Raw genomic sequence first — 27,128 nt, 5'->3', positions numbered from 1 at the left:
AAATTAATTAAAAATAGTGCTGCAATTTTAATAAAGGTATTGTTTTTTAATAAAAAGCTAAATATCAGAGTGTAACTATTGCAATGACTGTACAGTTTCCACATTATAAATAAAATACATGTGTTTTAGAACAAAAACTAGAACATGCTCCACATACTTCTTCAGTTGTTGCTTAACATATCTGGAATATATTAAAAAGTCATATTCAGCTATAACTCAAACAATGCACACGTCATGAAATATACAGTCTTTGTACAGAGGACTAATGCTAGTCAGAATCATTTTTTCAAAGGGACACAATCGCAGTGCGAGTGCTGCTGAACCCAGCACCGACATACCAAATTGCATGTTTGACTCCTACATTAGATGAAAATTCCTTCCCTAAATTCAACTTTCTTGGCTTAGTTGTTGTTCCAAACATTATCCTTAAAGTGTAAGAGCTGCTACCAGCACAGCTTGCTTTTTCTATTCTGTTATGATGGCTTTACTCTACCTGAGGTTAATGATGTAAAACTGGAACAACAAAATTTCTGTAAATTAATGACAGTAAGAGTTTCCCTTGTTCACAGGCAGTTCATTCATACCATTCCAAGTTAGTGACAAAGATTCCATTGACTTTAGCCGTGGCAGACCTTTACCCATATGAAACACAGGTTTTGACCCCACCTTTAGAACTCATATATATTCTTGAAGTTAAATATTTCTTCACAAAAGTTTGGAAAATAGTCTGTATAAAACCACAAAAAATATCTGTATTTATCTCTCTGGGGCAATTTCTTCATTTAGATGTACAAAGAGACACAAAGGCTATAGGAATTTGCTTATTTGAATATGAAGATGCTTGGCCTCAAATTCAAATCAAAGACAACGTCTAAAAGGCAGCAAGATACCAATGTGATCAATCATACCTTGTTTACCTTTAGTGCATCCAGGGAACACAGATCAGCAAGATGTTCCCCTTCAGGCTTTATTCAGCTTCCTCAGAAAAACAATGGAAGATGCCCAGAGACTTCAGTGGTGAGCTGAATTTGGACATATGATTTCTGAGATGTAGCTAAAAGTTAGTGCTTCATATAGGGTTTGTTTCTTAAATGATTATTTGTACTAAAATAAAATCTTCCTCCCACTGTATATCCATTCAAACTAAGTACACCTTTAGTGTTCAAACCTGGGAGCCTCTTTATACTCAATCAGAATAATTCACCTACTCACCAGTAAGATGCAGTAGAGAATAATTCTCTAATTTTTATCAAGGAGAAAGACTAAAACTGCTACAGACTGTGGAAGTCTGGCATAAATATTTATTTGTTCCTTTCAGCTGTTTTATTACTTCCTTGCTATTTAACAGCAAGTTTCCTTAACAAAGGGAGCAAGTAATAAAGCTCTTTCATAATAACTGCAAACTTTTAACATTAAGTTGGCAGAAACAATCCATTTTTAATAACAGTCTGTCTTGGTAACCTTGTATTTTGACCCAAGGTGAAAGGTGAAGATTAAATCTCTTCCACCTTTCTGAATGCAGCTGCTGTGCACACAGACTTTAATTGATGTGAGACTTAGCTTTGTAACTCAAGACCATCTCCCGCCTGCAGCATTGAAAACGTGTGATTCAAGTCTCAGTTACTGCTGATAGCAGGTCCCTCTCAGCTGATGGTGTGGACAGGAGAATAAAGTCTTTGTCACTATCTATTCTCCATCAGGGTGACTTTTTTCTTCTTCGTAACTCCAGTATTCAGGTCAGGCCTATAACTGTGGCCTCTTGGCAAGAAATGATATAAGTGAAACAAACTGAAAAATGTAACGAACAGCCCATGGGTGAGCAAAGTTGTGACACTGCAGCAGAGACCCACTTGACACTCACTAGGCAACGTGTGTGTGAGTTTTTTGGGGGAGAGGGGTTTGCACAGACGTAGTTCTTTTTTCTTTCAATTCTCTTTTGCACCTGACTGAGTACAAAGGTATTCCAAATCCAAAACAGTTTCTTCATTTTCTCCCAAACTACAAGTACCTGTACACTCAGGAATGAAGTTGTTGGCCTTGGCATCATAGCAGGTATAGTTAAGTTATTCTTTAGGATATTTAACCAGACCGTCGAGATCTAAAACCATAGCCTTAGCTGCTTGAACAATATTAGTACTCTGAGTACTGGCCTAGAAACTTCTCTCTGAAATCAGGAACTATATCAAGACACGATATATAAACTGACAAAATGGACAAGATTCCTTGAACCTTTTCTAAACTTACATTGCATGTACTGATTTGCAAGAGTATCTAAAAGCATCAGGAGCTAATCAAAACCATTTTACAATTCTGACTTGAATTTGAATAAACAAGTAAAGACTTGCTGAACTGTGCTGTGCAGTCTTCTCAGAGACTTAAGATACTGCCTTACACGAGGCTGTAGTCACAAAGCAGCATCTCTAACACATGGTAATGAAACGCACATGCTGAGTTTAGATGGAGGACCAGTACGTCATATACACATTGGAGTTATTACTTCAAAACTAAAAGAAATGGATTTTTTTATCTATACTGGCAATGATGAAAATTGTGCAAAAATATTCCCACAATACCACATTAACCTTTTATATACAAGACTATAAAGTTAACATGTATTATATATGCATGATCTAAACAATCTGCATTTTTTGCGCTGGAAAAAACAAAACCAAAAACCCCAGAGCAGAACCAAAGAATAGCATGTGCTTCTAGTCTAGTTTTCCAAGTCATATCTTTCTGGCAGGTCTGCTTATTTTAGAGAAACTTGGCTTCTATCACTTTGTGATTTTAATTCCAGCCTTTGGCAAAATTTAGTTTTCTAATTGCTGGCTGAGTTCAGAGGTCCAAATTACCAAAGTGAAGACTTTTCCCCACCACCTGCCAGGGCCAGGTAATAGGAGCAGGTCTGTTCTGGGGTTTCCAGAACACCCTGCCGTCTATAACTAGATAGCATCACGTTTAAAGACTACTGCAGTATAAACTATGTTTGAGCTAGGGGGACATTTCTGATGAGTCTCAAACCTCTCCAGTAATCGCCTGAGACTCCAGACACTATCACAGACCAGCATTACCAGAGGATCACCAAGTGCTATGGGGCTTTAGTGTAAGCAGTTCAGAGTGTGCATTTTTTTTTCCCCGCTCTGAATAGAACATTTTAATGTGGGAGTTACAGACATTTTAAGATAAATCACTCTCAGATTATGCCTTATAATTCATTAGCATCTCAAAGGAGAAAAAATTAAAACTGAACTTCACACCTCTGAGTTAAACTCAGGAGACAAGAAAATGAAGATGCCTAAGGATGCTGAGCATTTGTTAAACACTGCTGGATTCGGCAACGTTTTTAAGGGCTCTAGGCAATTAGTTTGGTCATTCACTTTGTTAATACTTGCACCTTTTTTGAACAGCAGCAGGAGCCATGCCACTGAGGAACCTGAAGGACCTTGGAGCAAGATTTGTGCAATGATGACAGAAAGTCTTTGTAAAACTTCATTCCTGTGCAGCTGGTAGGTACACATCAGCACTAGCTTGCAGGCACAGCTGGAGCCTGGCTTCTCCCTGCTGTCCACTGCTAGTTAGATGATCGTAATTATGACAAAGTTATCACTTCATGAGAAAATATACTTCGGCTTTTCACAGGCTGTGGCACTTTGTGCACTACAATTATGTCTACAGCCTCCTCAGAACTAACTGCCAATCAATACCTGATTAAATATGGCCATGGATTTTTTTTTTCAAAAGGAAGTATCTTTCTAAGGGACTCTCAGAAGCATATCTTATATGAAATGTAACTTACTGTATGTGCTGATTCCAAATGACTTGCTAATTAAGCACCAGGTCATCTATTAATAGAATTAATTACAGAGGGTTCAAGAGACCTTGAATCGTATTATTACTTGAAGCCTGAATTCTGCTATCCTGCCACATTGTGCAATCGATGATGTACTGTAACTTGGTCTACAGAGGCTGGAGAGGGAGTTGGAGTGGGAAACTTAGGATCACTAACCTAGCCCTAAGTTATCACCTGAGTCATTATTGCATTAACTAGTATCTGAATAAAAGAAAGAGGAGGAGGAGAAAGTAAAAATAAAATAACTACGAACAGCTCCTATTTTAACACAAAAGCTAATTAAGGAAATAGGCTGAGGGTGCAGGGGCATTAATACATTATTGTGCTGAACTCAGGGTCAAAAGGCAGCAAGTTATGAAGAAAAATTATGTAGCTATAGCGTATAATATAGTCCATCTGTCAGAGCAGTTTAGCTTTAAAGCCACAGCCCTCTACAGTGCTGTTATGTGGCACAAACTAGCTTTATTCAGATCAAAAACTCCTTTTCCCTTCTCTTTTCCCAGAGTTGTAATATGCCACAGGACAGGATTAAGCTCACAAGAGTCCTAAGTAATTGTGGTGTGTAAAATGAGAAAGAATCAACTCAATCCTTTCTCTCCTATTCCTCAGACTAAAAGGGTCAGCTTCTTGTTTAATCCTTAATTCACCATAGGGTATGAATTTTAGGGAGGAAAAAATTCTTAAGAAAAAAAATTGACCCATCAGCTTTTTACCACAAAAATGTTGAATGAAACAGGGGGATGGGGGTATTTTTAAGATTCTAATTGTACTAACTGCAGTAAATTGAGCCTCACTTCAATTTCCATGCACTTGCTCAATTCTATTTCTCTTGATAAGGATCCAGTAAGGTCCGCCATCAGTTTATATATATGCACTATATGTTACTGAAGGGCAAAATCCCATACAACTTAAATATAACTTTCTTATACCTGCCGCTATGTCTGTTTATTTGGCTGAGAACACTTGAATTGTTCGTGTAGTGTAGATGATTCGAGCAATCTACATCACCTCTGAATACCAAGGGCTAAGGCTGTACCAAAACACTGGTATAATGAGACAGCAGTTTTGAAAACATTAGTCTTGTCCTCTCCAGACTTCCGAGGCCCTTCTCTGAAAAGAGAATAAGTTTGTTTAGTTGCCTAAACACAAGAAGAAAAAGCACTACTGGTCAGTGTACTCTTAAACAGCTTATGATCCTTACCAGGAGCATTTCTCACAACAGCAGACCATACCACCAGCTAGCCCTGTGTGTTGTACACAGCTTACAGACAGGAGTATTTGGGCCTTGCTGTTCATACATGCTACATTTGCAACAGCAGGAACAGGAGATACTGAGAAAAGCAGTACAGTGCCATCTACTCAGTTCCTTCACTGTGCTGGCTGATACAGTCAGGTTTATAGGCCTTATAGAAGAAGAGACTTCTCCCTTTAGACTTGATCAATAAACAGGGTGATAAAGACATTTCAGACAGAGACTTCAAACAAGATGACATGAAGGCAAGTGTGGAAGAAGTTGCCAAGGGAAAGGTTAATTATGCAGCTTAGGGAATTGTTATTGGGTTTGATAGGCTAGAAGTAGAATTTGAGGTCCTTCCAACTCATTAAATAATATCTTCCAAGGAGGCCTAATTAAATAAGATTTGAGATTAGTATTGAAGGATCTTCTACTGGACCTTACTGCCTCACAAATCCTACAATGGGTCAAAAGGACTCAAAGGAAGACAACTGCAATTAAGAGTACTTACTAATGATCAAAATAGCACGAGTAGACCATGAGGCTTGAGTCTTCACAGGTACCTAAGAAATAAAAATGTAAATTTGACTTTATTTTGCAGATTCAAAATTGTTTGTGAGGCAGATAGAAACAGTCACATACCCTCTTTCCCAGGAACAAACAATCACTGGTGAACAAAAAAGAGAGTAAATGTAAAAAACAGATGTTGTCTATAAATGTGGCTCTGTATGAAATAAAATCTGTCAGTTTAACCTAATAAAAAGCACTTCTCAGAATTTCTTAACCCTGAGATAAAACACGTGTGATACAGGATATGAAAATTTCCAGTGAATAAAGCATTAGTAAATTTCTGGTATATCTAATTAATTCAGCTACATAATTATTTACTATACAGTACAGCATGAACTAAACTCTCTTTATTCATCTTATGGGCCCAAGTCCCCAGATTAATTTAAATGCTTGTCTCTCAGTGGGAGTTGTCTGTTTAAAGTAGTTTTGAGGGTCTGAGCTACAGCTCTCAGCTCTTCATTGACTTAAAAAAACGTGGTGTGGCTGCTTTATGCAGAAATGGACTCTGACCCAAACCAGCATCTTTGTAAGAGGATTAGAAAAATTCCATTCTTTTAATGACTGGCTAGATGTTTGCTCTCCTTTACTTAATACTCTTTGTCTGTTATTCTTAATTATCAGCATAAACGCTTTAAACCAATGTTGTAAGTAATCTGTCATTTTATCCAAGGTTTTGTTGAATGGTTCTTTTGAAATTATCTGAATATTGATTTCTTTAGGAGACCATTCAGCTAAATTCCCATGCTCGCCCTTATAACGGCACCTCTGCTGCTTCTGGGAGGTTCCACTAAGACCCACGGTGCCAAGTTTACCTTAGCGCTGGCCCAGGCAAATCAGGACCTTCACTTGAGGGGGAAGATGTGCTTAGGACTGCCAGAAAAGACTGGTACAAAACCTATTTTCTAATGTCATTAATGTTACCTAGCAATTTGTACCACAATTTTTTTGTTCCAAACACTAATATTTTCATAGTGCCCTGATAAAGATGGAAACTTTTTTCCCCCCCAAATCTTGTATACCAATCATCTCCCTTGGATCCTAAGTAATTTAAAACTAGGCTTTCTATTTACATGCCTACAGATGGACATCAGCACCTAACATAGTTCCTTAAAAATCCTGGCTGAGGACTAAATTTCACCCCACTAATATAGTCCTATGTTACAGGATAGTGTGTGATAACAGGCCTTTTAAAACAGCCAAGATGTATTTTGTAATTTAGAAAATGACTCTGAGGAACCATTTGTCAGTTTAATGAAAATCTGAAACTACAGGTTTACATAATAGAATTAATTGTAATGGCTCTGCTGGAATGATTTCTTTCAGACGGGTTATTTGAAGGATTGAAAGAGGGATTTCACAGCTGAAAGAAAGAAAGGATTTATCCTAAGACCCGTGTAAGCAAAACACGTTTAAATTTCATAATACAGTGCCTTTGACTCTGTGGGACTATTGTTTTCACATGTCTTGAGATGTAGGAGATACTTCTATTCACAAGTCTATTCAAGACTATCTTGAAAGAATTCAGTGCTCTCCTAATGCAGGTGTTCATCACCCACAGATGGCAAAGGAGTGAGTGCATTTACTTATTAAAATGTGACCTTATAGAGTTACAAAGAGTTACATGGGGTTGTGAAACATCCCTGCCAAAATGAAGTTATAGAGTAAACATTAAAAGTATTTCTAACACAGAGGAAAGATTCAGGCCTCAAACAGGTGAAATAGATGGAAAAATTATACAAAAACACATAGCTCATAGTGACAACATGGTCACCCAGGAACCTGCAGGGAATCATCAGCCTCTCAATTCAAAACATAATTTCACAACGGGGCTGGTGACCTTATGGGAGAAATTAAGTCTTGATAATCCCATCTGCAAGTTTGCTGTTGAGGTCCTGAAACAGCATCATTATTAGCAGTATCTTACACCCTTCATTACTGAACGTTAACTTCTGAGCACGTTGCGTGCGTATGTGCCTTGAGGGGGGGAGGGGGGCCACGTACAATACTTTGGGCTGGGGCTCCCCCTACCCACATGATCATTCCCTTTCTGTCCTTCACATAGAAGGTAATTTCCATTCCTCATTTCATTTCTTTCTCCCCAGTTGGAATGATTTTGTCAGCCATTCGGTGGGGAACAAAAATATTTTGTATCCTGACAATTCCACCCTAGCAGCCATCCCAGCATGTCCCAGCACCAGGGCCATGTTAACAACAGGCTGCAGAAAGTGTTTCAGCTAAACATTGTTATGAAGCAGAAAAACACATGAGTTCGATTCCATATGGCTTCTGCTCTCACTGGTGACTTCTTGGCTGGTAAGCTGTGCCCATGACTGGAGAGTGGCACTTAACAGACAGGAACAAATTACACGGCCACAGATGCAACAGCGCATCTGATGCACTGAGAAAAGGAGCAGGTGTGATGAAGGTCCCAAAGCTCTGACGAAAATTGCAACAAATAAACAGCAACAGTAGATAGAGTGACATGTGTAAAGGGCGAGAGGCAGCACAGTTTGACATCTTTGCCATAAGGGCTAGCTGGGCCAACTGACGACTCATATCCTTCCCTCTCACAGCTGCAGTTACCATATTGTACCCATTCTTTCCCTAAAATGCTGCTGAGTATTCAATATGCAAACACTGCCATTTGAAATCATGGGAAGAAGTACTTTTTAGTGCATGGACAACATAGGATATTTAAACACAAATTCTGATTTTATTATGGGACTAATTCCTCACCTCTTAGTTTGAAACCTCCTCCAGCTTACATAGACTTTGATTCAACTATGCAAATATATTTTCCAGGATGTGCAATTGTTGCTCTGTGTCCTGTTGTAATGCAAGTGCCAATGTGTAAAGTAAGGTGTTTACTTGCCTTCTGTTACTTAGGCTATAATTTTCGGGGGGGGGGGAGAAAAAATGGTTAAACCACATTTCTGAACTAGAAGCCTAAAGTGTTATTATGGTCATAGCAACACTAGAACTATAAGAAATGTAGCCATCTCCACTGTATGATTTAAAATAAAAACATAATTATCATTGTCTTCTGGCAGCTAGGTAGATAATTATGCATTCCATTTGTGCCACTTGTAATTCTACACAATTTGTTCCAAATCTGTTATTTGACAAGCGTAGGAAAGCACAACAAGTGGCTGGTATTTAAGGGAGTATCTTGGGAACTGCCATAAGGTAAATAGATGTTAGTGAATCCCTAGCCCCGAAGGCCAAACTACAGAAGCTGAGCAGTGTTAAATACAGCATACTTGCCAACCTGCGAGCCACCTGCAACTTCCTCTCACTGAAGCAAACAGCAGTGCTCAACAAACCTCAGCTGCATATAAATTACATTTATGTCCAAACTGTTTTCCCAGAAGGGTACAAAATACTGCATTGAAGCAGCATAACAATAAAGCAATGACAATAATAAGACATTATCCTCCTTCACACAGTTCTGCAGCTAGGGTGTGCATTTTTGGTTCAGCTGCCTTCTATAGGAAAAAAAGGTTGCCTCTTAGATTACAATTTACCCTGTATTACTTTGTTTATAACATTTCTCCACCCTCTATGCCACCCAGAGTGAAAGAGTTCATGACACTTTTGATGTGTATTTTACAAAGAGTGCATTTTAAATAAGCCGTGGAGGTTAACTCAAGATCCTTTAATCCCAGCATATATCTTTGTTAAGGAAACATAGACCAAACCATTGAAAACCCCAGCTAGAAAGCAGGTTTGAGTAAATCCCTCAGCCTGAAAAAGCTCTCTCAGACCAAATTCAGTGATGTACATTCAGATTCTTTCTTCAAAGAAATAAACTCGGCGGCTGCCGAGGGGAGCATGTCCCTGTCAGCGGGGGCTGCGCCTCACCTCCCCCAGCAGCAGCGTGGTACAGCAGAGAAGGATGCCGTGCTCTCGGGGGTTTGCTGAGCCTTGTGGGTGCCATGGGTGACCACCCGCCTTCCTTCTGCCTCCAGCATGCTCCCAGTGTGCTGCCTCGCAGAGGAGGGCATGAGGTCTGGAGAGCAGCAGCAGGTCTGACAGTGGAGCATCCTCTCCCCATCAGGCAGCTCTCTGACAGGAGAGCTCTCAAAGATACACAGGTAACTTTGATCAGGATTGACTGAAATTGATTAGCCCTGTCCCTCTTCCCTATTTCTTTGTAATATAATATTTTTTCACTTAGTTAAAAGGCATCAATATTTATGCATGTAAGTAGGCGCTGCCCCAGTTGACCTAGGTTGATGTCAACCCTAGGCTCTGACAAAACAACCTGTTTTGGTTACAAATGACCTCCCTTACCTTCACTGACAGCTAAATGTATGTCTTCTATTCATGAAGTGAAAACAACTGGGCTAATGGGCTGTCCTACCTGGCACTATTGTATCTCTGCCTGAAGAAGGAGTTTTAGAGCCACCAAACAATCCAGACCCTTAGAAAACTCAGTATTTCCTCCTTCAGTATTTGCCTCTGTTTTGGAGCCATCAGTCCCAGGGAAGAGCAGGGCATAACAGCACAGTAAGCTGAAATTTTTTGAGTCTCCAGTTTAGTTACTCTGCAACAGGTCTGTTTTATAGAGCAAAGTATCACAAAGACTGAAACAAGTAGCAGACAATGCATGTGAATAAACACATGCTTATACAAAGGACCATGTAAACTTATGTTTAGCTTTGGAAAAGAGGAGTGTTTTCTTTGTTTGCCAAAAATAAAAACAAATTGGCTTGGGAGGAACGCAGAAGAGGAGACTTTTTTTTTTTTTTTTAAACTAAAACCTAAAACATTTCAACAAAAATATCACCTTACTCATAGAAACGTTTGTTTTCCATAAAAAGATCCAAAACCAGGTTTACTACCCTTGATTTGTGATTTTTTTTTTCCCCCTTCACATGGGCTTGCTCATTTTTCTCTGAACTATAGTGAAAAGACGTGTCAGTTAAAGTAAATATAAGTCAAAACCCAGAACTGAATCTAGCGATCCAGCACACCCAAACTAACATCTCATAAAAAGTTTTTTCAGTCTTTATTAAAAAGACCATTTTTAGAGCGATGACATTTCTTTCATGTTTTTATGTCAACCTGAAAAATCCAACATTGGAGAAAGCAGTAAATATCTTCAGCAGTATATAAAACGTGATAAAATAGCTGGTAGAGGAATTTATCAACCTTTTGAATGTTTCGGGAAAATGAGTTAGGCTAAAGTAAACTGCAGTCTCTTCAGGCTAAAAAACTTGAATTCCTAGAGATATTTGCATGCCTATAGGTGAGTCCTTATCCTCTGCTCTGGGTTTGGTAATTTTCCCCACCACAAATGACATGCTGTCAAGATAAGATAATAAATTTTCAAGATAGCCTTTTGTGAATTGCTGATTCAATCTTCAATTAATTAAAAGGTTTTAGTAATCCAATTTATATTTCACTGGAAATTTGACTTGCTCTTTTTACATTTTATTCTCCTAAGTATCACTGGTTTGCTGTGAATTATTTTTTTGTATCAGGATGCAATTTCTATTAAGTTTTGCTTTCCAGTAACTTTGCATTATTATTTTGTGGTTTTCCAGAACTGATGGAAAATGTTTACCCTAAAGAAATACTACCCACTTAAAGTTGTTTTTTTTCTGTCTGGAAGTTGTGCGCCTCACCACGTTATACACAACCCCTAAGATTAGCAAGGGCCAGACTCCTCACAGAGCCAGGAAACCAAGGAGAAGGTCAGGGTGATAATTCCCAGCATGTTGCCCTCCTGCCAGGTGTGCAGCAGGGAAAAAGGCCATGATAACTTTCTCAGGGGTTGCAGATTACTTGATGCCGTTTGTCAGAAGCATTTACTAATGGCATCACAGTTCCTCCTGTAAACTGACTTAACATGCCTGCAATGTGACTTACAGGAAGGGTTCAGAAATACCAAGCACCAGAAATATACAGTAGGGCAGAGGACTTCAGTTTCAAAATGCAGAAAAGGCAAAAAACATGGACCCCCAAAGTCTCAGCTAAAACAGGGCCCTTCAGCTCCCCCTTCTCAGTCCCTGTTCAGCCCATGGCAGAGCACATCTGCAGGGAAAAGCAAGTAAAACCAAAAAAACCAAAAGCCCCAGGAAGCCTTATTTAGAGTGCTGCTCTTCCCTGCTGCAAATAACCAGTTTTAGGAACTGAGCACAGTGGTGAAGCTAAGCTTGAGGGTTTTTGGACCCACATCTAATACAGCTGGAGGACCCCTTGACTAAGCTGTGTAGGGCAGGATAGCTCCAGGGAGAAGAAGCAGCAGAGACAGAGACTGGAGTATGTAATTTTGATACTACTATAATTTTTGACAGCCAGTTCTACCAACCTGGACTGAATTTCCTCTGATACAGTGCTACTGGAAGGATGGCTCTCCGAGATGTTGGGATGGCTTAAAAAGACTCAAAAATGAAATTATGTACATCTCTTGCCATAGCACCTGAATCTCTTTTGCTTTTGCAAATCCACATTTGCAGTCATGCCACTGTCTAGGCTCCAGATGTCCCTGGTTTGTTGACCTGTTCTAGGTCACATAGGTCCTATGTGCATGGGACACCACTGCGCACAGGTCACCCAGCAACTGAGCAAATCCTACTGGAAATGGGCCTTCGCAATATCTGACCACAGCCACTCAACACCTGAATCAGTGAATCAAATGTACATCCTATATCCAATGATAAAGAAACACACCCCAATATTTCAGATAATACTTGTGGTTCAATAAGCTTCCCATAGGAAACAAAGGTTCCCAGAAGTCAAATACGCAAGACTAAAATGAAAGTTTTCAAAAGAGCACTTACTAGGAGCATTTGCTTTTCTTCAATATTAGCATGCCTCCACTTTCAACTGGAGGTCTTTGTGTAGCCTTCATCTAAGCTCTGCCTTTACAGATGCAAACAGAATTTTAAGTATTAGTTAATGGTCCCCACTGTCTTTTTAAAATAAAAATACACATAGCCTCTGTGGAAAAATGACAAATTAATGTTTGCATCAATGATTTTCCTCCTTGCCTCTCCCCACCCCAATCCTTCAAGGAATATTGTCTAAATACTCTCCAAGGACTTCCCCTGCTCCTGGCATGCATATGAATCTCCTATTAGTGTCAGTGAGAGTTATGTTTGCATATCACAATGAGAATAGATACCTAAATAATTAATTAGACCCTACACATAAGTATGTTTTCCTTGATGAACAGTTACTATCAACATTTGTGGAAAGGTCCATTTCTAAATATTTTTAGAAACTAACCAACTGTCTCAGTTATTAAGACTCTGCTTACAGTGCAAGTGATTTAAACCAGAGAATTGTGGGCAGCACTGATTCCCAAAGATTTTCTACAGCAGTATCAGTTACTGATGCTGACACAGGAAAAATATGAGGAAAAAGCAATCAATGGGGCTACATTTTGACTTGACTTAATTCATTAATATTTGAAAACAAGTAAGACTGGTTTGCTCCAGGGATTGGTAACAGGATACAAGCCTTTCACCTCTAGGTCAGCAGTTCAAAGCCAACTTTGGTCAATACTGACTGAAAGTCATTACTATCTATCCGAACGCTCTTCAAGAGTATATGTAAAATAAGTTGGTGGTCTCTGTTTATTTCCTAATGGCTAAGGCCCTGATTCAGCAAAGCTCTTAAGCATGCACTTAATGAGAAGCAGATGTTTAAATCCTTTTGAATTTGAACATCTGATTACAGTTAAGCACATTCTTAACAGCCTCACCAGCATGGGCAGGCTGGAGCACACACTTAGGAAGCTTTGCTAAATAAGAGCCTCAGTGTGCTGGCTTGTCAGTTGTTTGTGCACACACAAACAGAGGGAACAAGCAAGCAGCCCATTGCCCCTTCCCCCAAACAGTATTACCCACATGCTGGCACTGTGTGCTAATGATGGTAGAGGCATAAGAATGAGACTATCAGTTCCCCTTTTTGTTCACACAAGGTGGGGAAAAAAATGTTTGAACTACCATTACACAGCAGAATACAAGGCCATAGAACTGTATTACCCTTCTTGCTCACCAGTCCAGCAGCTTTCATGAGCGTGGAATGTGTTTTAAAAAGGAGTGGAATAGAAACATGGCAGCTGCACAGCACTCCTGGTGCTTATTCGTGCATATGCTGTGCTAAAAATGTGTGTGCATGTATGAATCTAGTCTGGAAGAATGGAAGCCTCATAGCCCAACCACATTCAGTATTTATCTATAGGTGAAGCTCATTTTCTTATAAGGTAAGGCATTTCAAGGGAGGGGGAAATTATTTGGGAATTTAATGTTTGGAGTTCTTATTTGTACTTGAAAATCATTAGGACTGGCATACGGGTAGAAGTTTTTAAACACTGCTGTTGAAGCTGTTGTCTCTCCTGCTAGATTAAATACCTTCTAAGATTACCAGTAGATCAGATTTTGTTTGCTTCTTTTAAAGAGAATTGTATTCTGGGACTTTTCCATGGTGCTGCTGCTTATTGTCCTGCACGATCAAGGTCAACTGCCGTGAAATTAAAGCTAGTATTTCAAACCGCAGCAGGCTGAAGAAACCACCATTTTAATACCATGTCTATGATGTTAGTAAAGCAAGTAGAATTTCAACGGTTGCAGTGCTATTCCCTGTCCCTGAAGACCTCTGCAATGGTCTTAGTTGTACAACCCAGTAAGTCCTCTCACAAAGAAGTGATGGTCCCAGTTTTGCCATGCTTCAGCTGTAAACAGTGGAGTGAATTATATCATGGAACTGAGATCAACATCTAGTGCAGCATTTGGTAAGTCTTCTGCCAGGATTTTGCTTGAATAACAGAGATAGCCAGCGACTAAACTGGTTCGTAATTAAATGATCACACCCAATTTCCTGCAGCTTAAGCAACAGTTTTCCAAGTATCTAATCTCAGAAGATTTCTATCTCTCAGAATTTTGGGTAACATTTTGATAAACATCCTTCACTAAAATGAACGAAACCACTGACCTCTATTAAATTTACCCATTGCTAGTAGAAAAATCAATGTAAAAAGTCATCATTAATCAAATGTTTGGCATGACTGAGAACTCCTCAGCCTGCAGGAATTCTCAGAAAACACTTCCTAGAGCGTAAGCACTCGCTCCTCTTCTGGAACAATCAAAAAAGGCTATTCCAGAAACTTTCCTCACTCGGTAACAGGATGCTCCATGCTGATCCCAGTATTGGAACTCTTCAGTGCTTTATTAAGGCTTTCCAAGACAAGCCTTAAGCTCACGTTTCAAATGCATGCACAGAATTCATCCACTTTTTTTCTTTAATCAGGAAGTACCTACAGTTTTGATTATGTTGACTATATTATACAAACATGGTAATTTCACACTCTGAGTGAACTCAAAACAATTTACATTAGCTGTTTTTTTGATTGTCTCTAATTCATAAGCTTTTGTTTTTGCAGCCTGTGATTAACCACTGACCTTCATAAAGACTAACACAGCATTTAAGCAGAATGCAAATAGGTGTCTGCCATCCTGGCTGAGCTGGAAAACAAATCACTATTCAACCAAGCAATGCAACAGCTTTCCTTACATTTTGCACAGTTCTGTGCTATTTCCTAGGATTGCTCCATAATTTTGTGAAAAGAGTTCATGTTTACCTGGGATAATATTGCTGTGCTCTGGGGCCAGAGCTCTGCTTCTGCTCCTTTATTCCAGGAACTTTCTTTTTTTTATTACTCATAGTAGCCACAGGAAATTAGAAGTGCCACCAAGACACACTGATGATAAAGGTTTGGAGCTGCCTTTCCTTTCCCTCCTCCGTTTATGGAAGAGCTTTATCTACTATGACAGTAACTGCTAGGAGAACGAGCTTCATTCCAGTCCTCTAGTCTATGTTCAACTTCACTGAAAACAAAGAGGAGGTCCCGGTTCATTATTTAAAATGCTGCGACCATAACTCAAAATAGAAAAGAAAGCATAACAATAGGTGCTCAATAAAGGAAACACCTGCTTTTCATTTTCCTGTAGAGTTTAAATGAAGCAAATTAAATAACCTAATTGAGGACAAAAGTTTAAATCCAGGTTAGAAATTGGAGCCATGTTACAATGCCTGAGACTGACAAGCAGGGTAAATGCATGTTTGATTTAATTTAATTTTTGGTGGTTCTTAATTAAGTTTAAGGACTTGAATGGAAAGTATGCTATTACCTGTTACAGTCCCAGGATAAAATTTCTTGTGTCTCACTGCAAGTGCATCATACTGAGATGTTTTTATTACTTGTATAACAAAACCACCCCTTAGACTAGATTAGGGACTTACTAGATAAGGTCTTCTACTTGAAGGTCTGTGTGGCACAGTGTAGTGCTGCAAAAGACACTCAAGCAGATTGGGAGAGGCATAGACATGTTTTTGGCACACTGTTTGGCCTAACCAGCCGTGCTGAGAAAGAGTATGCACTAGCTTGATTCACTAAAGCAGACAAGCAGCTTCTGGCCTGCAAGCAGGCTCCCTGGGAGCAAGCTTAGATTATCTACACAGCTCTACATTGTGCCACGTAGACAGCCTTCATTCAGTATGATGCAAGTAAGACAACAAACATTGCCTTAGGGAACTCTCCAGCATCCTTAATCACTTACGATTGCCTAACAATGCCAAAATACCTCTGAGATCTGAGCTTTTAAAATGTGAGTAAATGAGACAGATAAAGCCCAAGATGAAAATTCTTTCAAGCACACACAGGAGCTAAGAGGCTGAAGAATGAAGGAGCCATACTTCCCAACTTCCAAGCCTGTACAAGGCCCAATGGAGCGTTTGAGCTGTGCTGGTATTTCCTCCGAATTATATCCAGCGGGCCCCAAAAGCTGGTCACTAGGCTGGAGGCAGAGAGAAGTTCATATGCAGGAACCTCCCTAGCTTGTGAAGCAACACTGGGGCTCCTCTGCAGCTGGCCACAGCACTTCTTAAACTGCAGCAGTGACACCACATCCATCAATGAATTAATGTGGCAATTAGACCACTTGTTCCCCCAGCAGTTTGCCCTCACGGGCAAGGAGTAGTCCTGCAGCCCCCATGGCCCTGGGCTTTGTAGAGTGGCAGGGGCTGACGGGAAGGTGGCTGAAGCCCTGCAGAGCTGGATGCTGATGCCAATTCCTCGGCAAGGGAGGAGAAAGGGGAGACTGAAGCATGACTCCATGCATTTGTGCAAACCCCACAGAAGCCTCTTGCAAAATGCAGCTTACAACACAATTCTCAGGGGTTGAATGCCACACAGTGAAAAAGTTACACATTTATGAGCTAATCGTTTTCTGTTTGGTGATGTGGTTTCATGTTCTCCGTGTTTTCCTTTCTGCTAAGTGGCAATGGGCAGAGAAAAGCTACTTTTACTTCAGAGTTGCGTTTTTCATGTTTATGAGGGGACACCCCAAACTGGCAAATTTCCATGTACATCAGTAGTTCTTCTCCCCCTTCCTCATAAAATTTGGACCTTTTTCAAACTTAATGAAATGTGGAAAAGATTTGATTGTGACAAGTTTTGCCTTTCATTAGAAATATTTTGCATGACATTAGCTGGGAATAACCCACATCTGTGTGTTTTTCTTGGAAGCCCAAAGTTCATTTAGTACAAAACTCTGAAGACAACACCTGTGCACACTCCCACCTCTCTCCTTTCCTTTGACTTCCTCCAGAAGTCTCCAGACCCCAAATTCTTACATTGGATGTTTTCAGCAGGGTTTCTGAGACCTGCTTAAAGAGGGACTCCCCTTGTGAGGAAGTCTTTTTGGGATCTATGGAGGGTTGGCTGGCATGCAAGGACTCCAGCCAAGGTGATAAAAAACCATCAAGCCAATGTTGCAAGGACAGAATTGTTATCTGATAAGAACCCATTTTTGTTAAGCAGGAAGCCACTTTCTATGCAAGTTTTCTATTTGAACACTTAAGCACTTTAAACAACAATATTTTACAAACGGGCACTTGTAACTTAAGCTGACAGCCAGGGCTTGGAAAGAAATTTCTCTTTCATCTGTTTCTGCCAGTCTTCCAAGTCATATCTGTAAACAGAGCATGGGGAAAACATATTTCTAAAGGTTTTATTTCAAAGTTCTTGCCTTCCTCCTGCCTGTTGGATCACCTTTACTAATAAAACAGACTGGATGCACAATGACTATCAGTACTGAGAGTCAGACAGTTACCATACGTGCCCATAAACATGAATTTTTCTGTCATTTGAGTATAACGGCAAAGAATGGTCATTCGATTAAATAAAAGGAATGAGACCCTAAAAAAACCCCAGTGAAAACACAGCATTAGATTTCATTCTCTAGATTCTCAGAAATCAGCAACTCACTTGAATACATTAACAAATTCAAAGGATCACACCAGGCTCACTTTTTGTTCAGCATTATCAGAAATCTCAACATAGACCAGCTCTAGGGCTGGAATCAGCTCAAGGTATATAAGAAGGTATGATTACACTAGATTTTTCAAGTCAACTTTGAAGATTCAATAGGGACCTGATCCAAAGCCTACTGAAGTAAATGGAGAAAAATAGTCTTATATCTTAGTTTAGATATATTCAGTTTGGATACAGTTCAGAGAAGTACTCATACTAGGCAGCTGACGTAAACTAAACATATTAACCTATCATTAGGAAAAAAAAAAAAAAAAGGTGCCAGAATAGATCTATATAAGGATAAATCTATGAAGTATTGTTTTATGGTCTGCCTAGCCGCTCCAGGATTCCAACACCTTAACAGAGAGGTAAACCAAACTTTTTGTCCATTTATTCATGTGGAGCTTTTACAGTGGCAATTAAAATCTGAATAATGATCTGATCCTACCCTTTTTTCAATTATTGCCACAGATAAATGCAAGTCTGCAAATAAGTAATGACTTTTTTGAAATTAGTGAGGTTACACATAGTGCTGCTCCCAACACTATTTTTTTCTTTAATTGCTATTCCGTGACACTTTTCTTCTGTTTGCAAAGGAACAAAGAATTTATCACGTTAATGAGATAAAACTCCATGAAGTCATTCGTAGCTTACTTGAATATTTGTATTTTAATGGCAAAGTATAACAGAAAAATGACTCTTAAACCATAGCACAGTATTAATTGCTAATTAGTTTACCATTATGACTGGAATGCCTTCTAGCATTCTAAGTCAGTTTTAATCCATATAAACAGCCAAGGAATGCTCTATCTCAAAACATGTAATTATGGGGGATTATATTACACCTCCAGTATTTTGGCACAAACTTGCAATGGCAAAAGATAAAAAGTACTATCAGTCTTCTTGTGATTTCACACAAACAGAAAAAAAAAAGGCTCATTATGACCATGGCACATTCACTTTTTAGTGGTTTCCCCCCCCTTTTTTTTATTTGGAGATACAGGCTTTATGTGTCACACAAAATTTTTCTTCTACATTCTTCCACTTTCTCCTTTGCCTGTGTCACTCCTAAAATAGAGAATTTATTATTATTATTAGAGCTGGTATTTATTCTCAAAATTTCCAAGAGAATTCCTGTACATCACTACCATACGCACTACTCTTATTTACAATAGGGTTACATTTAAAAAGAAAACCCAAACAAACTAACAACACAGAACTTTGTTTTTGCCAAGAATTAAGTGGTTGTCATGTGCATTGTTTGCTGGCTAAATGACAGCAGTTTTAAGCACTAATCATGCTTACAAGTGCCACAGTTCTTTTAGATGGAGCTCAATTTAAATTGAAGTAGCTAGCTCATGGGCATTCACCTTCCTCTTGAAGGGAAACAACTGTCTGAAGCATTTAACAGAAGGGATCTCAGCCAGACGTATAAACAAGCAGGAGACTAACTTCATTTTCCTTTCTAAGGAGAATTTACTAGCTGGAGATGGAGATCTCCTCAAACATGTGAAATTTTTGGGCCACGGGCAACTCTCTACCTTCTGCTGGGCCTTTTTCAGCAGGGGCAGGTGGCCGCAGCAAGGACCCTGAAGAAGAGTGAGACAGGGCAGGGAGACTGGCCCCTGGGGGACAGCAGAAAGGAGAACTTCACATCCCTTTTGTCCTGCAGGCATCCAACACGGTTTAAGATTTGCAACGATGTAATTTCCCTTCAGTTCAAGCCCTGGATTTGCCTAAGCAGAGTGTGAATCCACGAGTTAATGACCCTGCCGACTCTGGTGACTGTCTCTAGCTCCCGGCTGCACCCCGCAGCATTCAGTGCTTTGCCTTTATACACCTCTCTCCTGCACACCCGCAGCTAGGCGGCCTGTCACTGTCTCCCACCGGCCCAGGGCTCACGTTATTTCTTTGCTGTTTCATGCCTGCAGCGACCGACCAGAGTTGTTCTTGCTTTTCCCCAAAAAGCAACAACTCTGTTTTCGAAGAGACGTAGACTTAGACTTAGCCCATGTTGGTCCCAACAGGCTCTGCTGTCCTTTGATGGCTGCTAGCTGCTCCTGTGGGCCCACAGGAGCGTCCCCTCGATTCCTGGCTGCCTTTGGACCTTCCTCAAATTACATGATAAACCTAATTGCCCTTCTCCCCAGCCAACCCCCAGGATCCTCATTGACTCTACCAATGAAAGCCTCGATTTTCAGCACCCACAGCTGGATCAAGGCTTTTCAAGCAGCCCCTCTTTCTTTTGAAGCCCTTTAGAAGGGGTGCATTTGACAAGATAGGTCAATTATTTTGCAATAAATGGTTACAGTCACCTTTTCCTACCTGACCAGTGAATGAGCTGAGCTCTTCTGAATTTTAGGCCCTGTTCTCTCCTTTTCATTTTAACCAAAGCCGTGGAAAAAACTTCCAGACTCAGGGCTTGAAATACAGATTTCTGGCGGAGACGTTTTTAAATCCAAGTCTTTTGCACTTTGGCAACGCATTGTCGTTTTCACTTAATTTTCCTGACAACCTGCCAATAAAGCCAAACGTCTGTTCAGCAAAAGTGAATTAAAGTGCACCTTTCTCATCTGAAGAAATAAAATCTGCTGTTCTAAAGATAATTTGTTATTTCTCACAGAAACAAGATATTAAATAACCAAATCTTGTTTGTTGTCATGAAAACCAGGGAAAATAACAATAAGCTGACTTATTTGGAAAAAAGTTTTTGAAGCACATGCTTGAAGAAATGCAAGATCCTGTCCTCTCTGCTCTGCTTGTCACAGAAGTTTTGATTTTTAATCTGTAAGTAATCCCAGTGTTAAACATGATGAATTTGATTGCAAGTTTAAGAAGGTTCTTTTATCCTGTGAGTCATTCAGCTTCTCTCTTGAAAGGCATTTTACTGATTTCTGATTTCAAATTTTTCTGTTTCATAAACAGGCTCCTCATTTTTCTGTTGAAAATCATCACCTTCCAAATGAATCATGCAAGGACTACCTGACAGCTGACGTATATTCCAACATAAAAATTACAATGGTTTAGGTGATTTTCTTTTTATTTTTTTTTTTAAATCCATTAAGTTAAACCAGAGGAAAATCCTTACTACAATCTAAATCAGTGGAGATTTAGTGCAAGTCCGTGAATTTAGTTGGAAAGTATTTTTTTAAGCATTTGACAGATTAAATTTCTCAACATCAACAAACCTTTAATGTCACTTAAGTCCTGGAAATAGGGTTTATTTTTCTTATGGACAAATAAAGCTCTCTCCCAAGCACTGGATTTAATTCTTTGTCAAACCAGTGTCTTATGCTGTACTGAGTGGATAACAAGGCATGCATTTAATACATAAAAATCAGAGTCATGAGACACTGAAAGTTAATTATAATGTAGCAGAGTTTAAGGGTCAGGATTAGCAGGCTAGGATTACTTGTCAGTAGGAGCAAAAAGACCAGGGAAGAAGAGGTGCATCACAGTAAGGTAATAAAAGAGGACATTAAAAGGACACCTATGGAGACTATGCTTCCTCTACTGGGTTTGTTTGGGGTTTTTTTTTGTGGATTTTGGTTTTGGGGGGGGGGGTGTTGGTGGTTTTTTTTTTAACATGGAAAAATCTGATTTTGAAAATTGGTTCCAGGTATCCAAAATCAGAGAAAGTTATTTGATTTTTGACCTTCAAACTTTGTGTTCTTTAACTTTGTATACTTTTCTTTTTCTGGCATTGGTAAAGCACACTTTCCCTCTCATATTAGTTCCATTCCAGCCTTGTGCTATGCACGGAAAAACTTTATGGAAAGAACATAGTGCCTTGATTGTCCCTATATACTAGAAATAAAAAAAACTGGAATGATCTGAGCAGCACTTGGGACTAGATATGAACTAAATACCTATTACAAAGAGAAACAGACTGTACCAACTATAGTCTGAAGTGACATATTTTCAGATATATTCCATTTCCATGCCGCCTTAGTGGCATTTATCATATGAATTGCTAAATATTAGATTTTGCCGGCAAAGAAAAAAATTCAGAAGAAATGTATTTGTCTTGGCTTATCCAGAAACCTTCAGCTGTTTGTATTCAGGGAGTAGAAGTATTTAACATGGGCCTGGTCCTCAAGACTGTCCTCAGTTTTATATTTACTCCCTACTCCGGAAAACTTTCCAGTTGACTTCAGTGGATACTTTTGCTGAATTTTAACTGAGAGCCAGTGCGGAAAACTCTTCTGCACATGATTACTGTTAGTAATCAACCTCCTTAAAGTCAGTGAGACTATTTACTTGAATTGTCTTAACTTTTCTTTGTAACCTTGAACAAAGTTATTAACCATGAGGTCAAGAGCCTTTGATAATTCATCAAAGAGGGAAAATATATTCTTCAGAAACTTTCAAAGATGATTAAAAATCCTAAAAAAAAGCATAACAAAACAACTTTTTTCTCCTCCACCCCCAAAACAAATAAAGGAAGTGCAACTGGTTGTGCACTGGCTACTTAAAATAGCCATCATGGTATCCTTAAGATACACAGGACCAATGACAGCCTTAAAAAATAACCCTTTCTTGCATACATGAGATATGCAGAATTTCTGTGATTTGTTGCAATTTCGTCAAACCATTCTATAAAGTGCACATGTGCTGCTATTCCTAGCCTTTGTGGTTAGATTGCCACTAGCCAAGTTTCCAAAATAAAATATGAAGTTCCTACAACAGTCAAAAGTGTCCAGTAACACAGTGCAGTATAGTTAGAGATTAAACTAGTCAGTAAATAAGATAATACATTGCTTATTAATTACAGGATGGGTGAAGCCAAGCCCAGGAGGTGGGTAGGATCAGCGCACTGCTGCCAGACACCATTAAGCTAGCATACAGTGCTAAGTAGGACAACAGCAACTGAAATCAAAGGTTCACAAATCGGCAGGACACATTCTTTTGTTGCACAGAGTCACTGGTTTTTGAAGGGTGAAATCCAAGCCATGTTGAAGTCACCAGGAAAAGTCTCTGTGAGCCAGGACTTCACCTTAATAGAAAGTAATTAACCTCACTATTCTTGCCAAGAGTTTGGGTCTGCAGGCACCAGCCCATTAAGCCATGAAACTTGCCTATGCTACAAGAGCAGCCATTGCAAAAATGCGCAGAGCACGGCATGAAGAAAGGTTGCCCTGGTGATGTTTGGACACTGTGCTGCTTGCATGATTATATAGGAGACCATCTCCTTTTCCAAGCCAGCATCAATGATAATCAGTGATGTGAAAAGAGATGATGAAAAATTACAAGATGCCATTTCAAACATAGTTTTGGCAGTAGGCAAAATTCCCAGCTTCCAGGCAGCTTCCAACAGCTCTGTCTACCGTACAGAAAGCAGCCCAATTTAGCGCCCTGGGATCTGAGCGTGGGCTTGAAACTTGTGTCACAGTGTCACAACTGAGTCATTGAAAATGTCTACTGCCTATACCCAGACACTCTGTAAGTTTTAGGCAGAGTCTGAATTGGGATGACTTCAGGGGAACCTCTAGTTTAGAGATGCCCATATTTTAGTGTGCTTGCCTAACTCCACTCCTCCTGTCCTCTTTGACAGCTATGGCAGCGGTGGCTGAAGTAGGAGAAAGGAGCAATGACAAATTACACCTTACCCTTAGCTGGTGGAAAAAACAGTAAAAGCTAACTTATATTGAACATTGTGTTTATTTCAAGATCATGTTTCTCTTTGTTAGGACAGCAGAATAACCTTTCAACCTTCATATGCATAAACCAGAGGTCTACCGGAACCGTGCCCACAGCGTCCACTGACAAAGATACCACTGAACACTCCTATACACTGTTACTCACTGTGAAGACTTCTTTATACCAAGCCAGGCTAGAATAACTAAGGTGGGTAAGGAAATTCATTCAGGGAGGAAGAGGTCTTGACTCACATTAGCCTGGGAAGGACCAAAATCATGCTGACTGAAAATGGTAACCGTTCTCAAGCATGAAACAAGATGTTGTGTCCTCTGCCACTGAACAACATCTTCCAAAGGAGTGGTATAAAGCCTTTACTTGGATGGCCAGGTAGCTGTGGCATTTTGAAAAGATGGGGGTTTTTACTTCTAACTTTATAGAAAACATTGTCACTTCCTGTGAGATGAGCATCTGGCCACGGTGACCCAAATAAGTGTTGATCACCATAACTGACTGTGTCTGGAGCTGAATGTGACCATCATGCATTTCCAACTGCCAGAAAAAGCCCTTGCTGCCTCCCCAGCAGAGACCACCACATCTCCACCAGGCCCACATACCACTGACCCACTGGCATTCATCCAGCTTCCTCATGTCAGTGCAACTATGCAGTGTTGCATTTCAGTGCAACCATCAGGCTGCTGTTTGTCTTAGAAACACACTTTGCTCAAGGGCACTATGAAGTCTGAACTCCTGTGATACACACCAGATCACAAAACCCAGGAGCGAGTACATAGAAACACCAGGGAAAGCATTTCTGACTCATCAAATCCACTTTTCAAAAGAGTTTAGACAGAGCCAGGTTCTGGCCACCCAGAAGAGACTACAAAGGTTTTCCTTTCTTCTATTTTCTGCCCCCCCCCCCCGCCCCGTTTTACCACCAGAAAAGTAAACACCAACCAACCACAGTTAACCTTAAAAGAAAAAAAAAAAAATCAATTACCAACTTTAAAAGAAAATCATGACTGAAATACTAAAAATCCACCCCAAACACCTACAACTCCCTGCTCAACAGAATTTTAACCCTGAGGACACTCATGTACAAAAAAGCTCAAAGGACTGCAGCAGGGGTTTTGTCAGCATTAGTAAGGCAGACAGGATGTAAATATGTATAAGCATAGAGGGCAGATAGCTGTTACAGTGGGGGCTTGGGTATGGTTCTGGTTTTGCAATCACAGTTATTGTTGTGAAAGCACAGATTTCTTTGGGCCCTGTATAAGGATGACACAGAATGTTCTCCAAAGTCACTAATGTCTAAGACCATATTGAAAGACCTGAGGTCAGCATCAGACTCATGTCATCAGCATTGTCACAAATCTGTTTAACTCTTAAGTTTCCCTTAGTTCAGAAAAAATACCCAATAAACTGTTTTCTCTGAAGAGAAATTGTAAAAGTGCTTTTCAAAAAATATTTGGATGTGAGGATTCAGTGATTAGAAGCGATAAACTTTCATAACAGACTTTTTCTAGTTCAATAACAACAGATTATACCGTACATAGTCAAACAAATGTTACCGAAATTGGCCTGATATTAGATACGCAGAGTGTATGTTTGCAGACTTGTTGGCTCTGATTGTAAATAGGCTTGTCTTCAATTTTAACTACAGTTCATTTCCAGGGAGCAATTTCTACTGTTTTAAAACCAGTCTGTACATGTTGTACCTAAAAGCAAATAAAGAACATTAGAGAAGGGAGGTAGCATGTGTATATTTCCAGAGAAAACAGCTGTTTCAGCAGAAAACAGTGCCTGACAGTAAATACTTAACCATAAGCATTCTGGCAGCAGAGCGCAGAGATGTTACATGGAATGGTGGTGCATCTAAAAAAAAATTAACCTGATTGATAAAACCTAAGAATCTTATTTTCATTTGTGATTACAGGTAGTATCAGAGACTGTAAATCTTTCTTGGATTGGAAAATCTAAAAAAAAAAAAAAAAGTAAAAAAAAAGAAGCTTTTACTAAGCTAGCAATCGATGGCCCACATTTTCACATCTTTGAGATAAAATAACAAAAATCATTCTAAATGATCTTTTAAAATACCTTCTATATGATTCTGCACGAATGGATAGTACCATCCTATTAATATTTGTTGGGTCATTCATGTCAGGATTACAATATCCTGGTTCCACCTGTTTCATAACTTATTAACACTTCTTTTATCCATAACAAGGGTACAACGCCTACCTGAGACTTGATCTGCTCACTTCTCTCTTTGATGTTCCTCACTCTGTGGCAGGGGTCACAGTGCTGGCAGACAAGCCATGGGGTATGAATGATTTAGAGCAACAGGTGAAAGTCCTTAAATGAGTGTATTTACTACCACCTTTCAAGGACTCTGTATCAGCTATGCTTGATCATATTCCATGAGTGTTCTCAAATGCACTTTCCATTGTGTTGCTGTTTAGTAGCATGGTCATATTTCATGTAAGTTTGCTATTCCATGAATTTCACATGCTCATCTTGTAAAGCCTGTCTAGTGTGGATGGTCAATCTCCTGGGCTTTCATCACTCAATAAGGGACAGATGCACTTCAGTGTTAAGCAAACTAATAATATCTCCTGCATTTCCCATGAAAATACTTCTGCCTGCATCTTGTCTACTTACACTTTCTCTAACATCCACCTCTGCTGTCTCCTCTCACTGCAAGAGTCTGAAACAGCTCCTACGCTTTAAACAACTTGCCGTTTTCAAGGTGATTTTACTTTCCTTCCTTCAAATCTTTTTCTTAAAGACCATTACTTCTAGAGCTATTTTATGCCACAAAGCTTTGAAAGCTCAGCACCCCCTGAGGCATGACATGGCCTTTAGCTAGAATTCCAGCACCAGTCTCTGATCAGACACTCCTCCTCTGCACAACTACAAATTAGTAGAATCCCCACTCTTATCTTCAACTGCTTCTCAAGATGTTACAATTGCATGACAGCTGTAATGATTGTAAACGTAACTGGAAAGAAAAAAAAATAATCAAAAAAATCAAATACAAAACCTGCAAGGTCCCCCAATGCAAGGAAAAAATACCGAGGAGTATAAAGTGGAAAGAATGTCATTAGAGGTTATCTGTAAATATTGTCCTATTCACTAAAATAACAAACACAAAAGCAACTATGAGAACACGCACCTCTGATATCACAGTGTTTCAGTATTGAAGATTTATATATTTGGCTAGGAAACCAAAATTCTTCCTTTTCCTTCTTGCTCCCCCCTTCATTTATCTCATAGCAAAATGAATATACTTACCATGCAAAGTAAAGACTAAACAAAAATAATACTTTTTGGCATAAATTATTCCCAGATTAGAGACGGTCAGTCAGGATTTCCTTGCCAGGTGACATGATATTTACTGTACATAGAACAGTGAGATCGGCTCCTAATGTTGATAATAGAAGGCAATGCTGATAAACAGCTACAGAATAGATCAGGAATTAGGACACCTCAGTTCTAATCCAGGCTACACC

At 39.5% G+C, this 27,128-nt stretch overlaps 1 long non-coding RNA gene across 3 annotated transcripts in view; it reads right to left on the bottom strand.

The window, feature by feature from the left end:
* The window catches only part of LOC128150388 (uncharacterized), a 153,482-nt gene that overhangs the window by 53,161 nt on the left and 73,193 nt on the right, over positions 1-27,128 (bottom strand). The window contains exons 2-3 of one of the 3 annotated variants that reach the window (XR_008238044.1): positions 12,443-12,524; positions 5,596-5,647 (exon numbers count right to left, since the gene is read on the bottom strand). This is a non-coding gene — a long non-coding RNA (uncharacterized LOC128150388). Of the gene's footprint in view, positions 1-5,595; positions 5,648-12,442; positions 12,525-26,910; positions 27,116-27,128 lie in introns of those variants that run through there. The other 2 variants (XR_008238043.1, XR_008238045.1) reach the window with 2 other exon arrangements.

This window comes from Harpia harpyja, chromosome 13, assembly GCF_026419915.1.
Source record: "Harpia harpyja isolate bHarHar1 chromosome 13, bHarHar1 primary haplotype, whole genome shotgun sequence".
NCBI lineage: Eukaryota > Metazoa > Chordata > Aves > Accipitriformes > Accipitridae > Harpia > Harpia harpyja.
The sequence above is the reverse complement of the archived record's forward strand: the minus strand, read 5'-3'. Positions and strand labels throughout refer to the sequence as shown.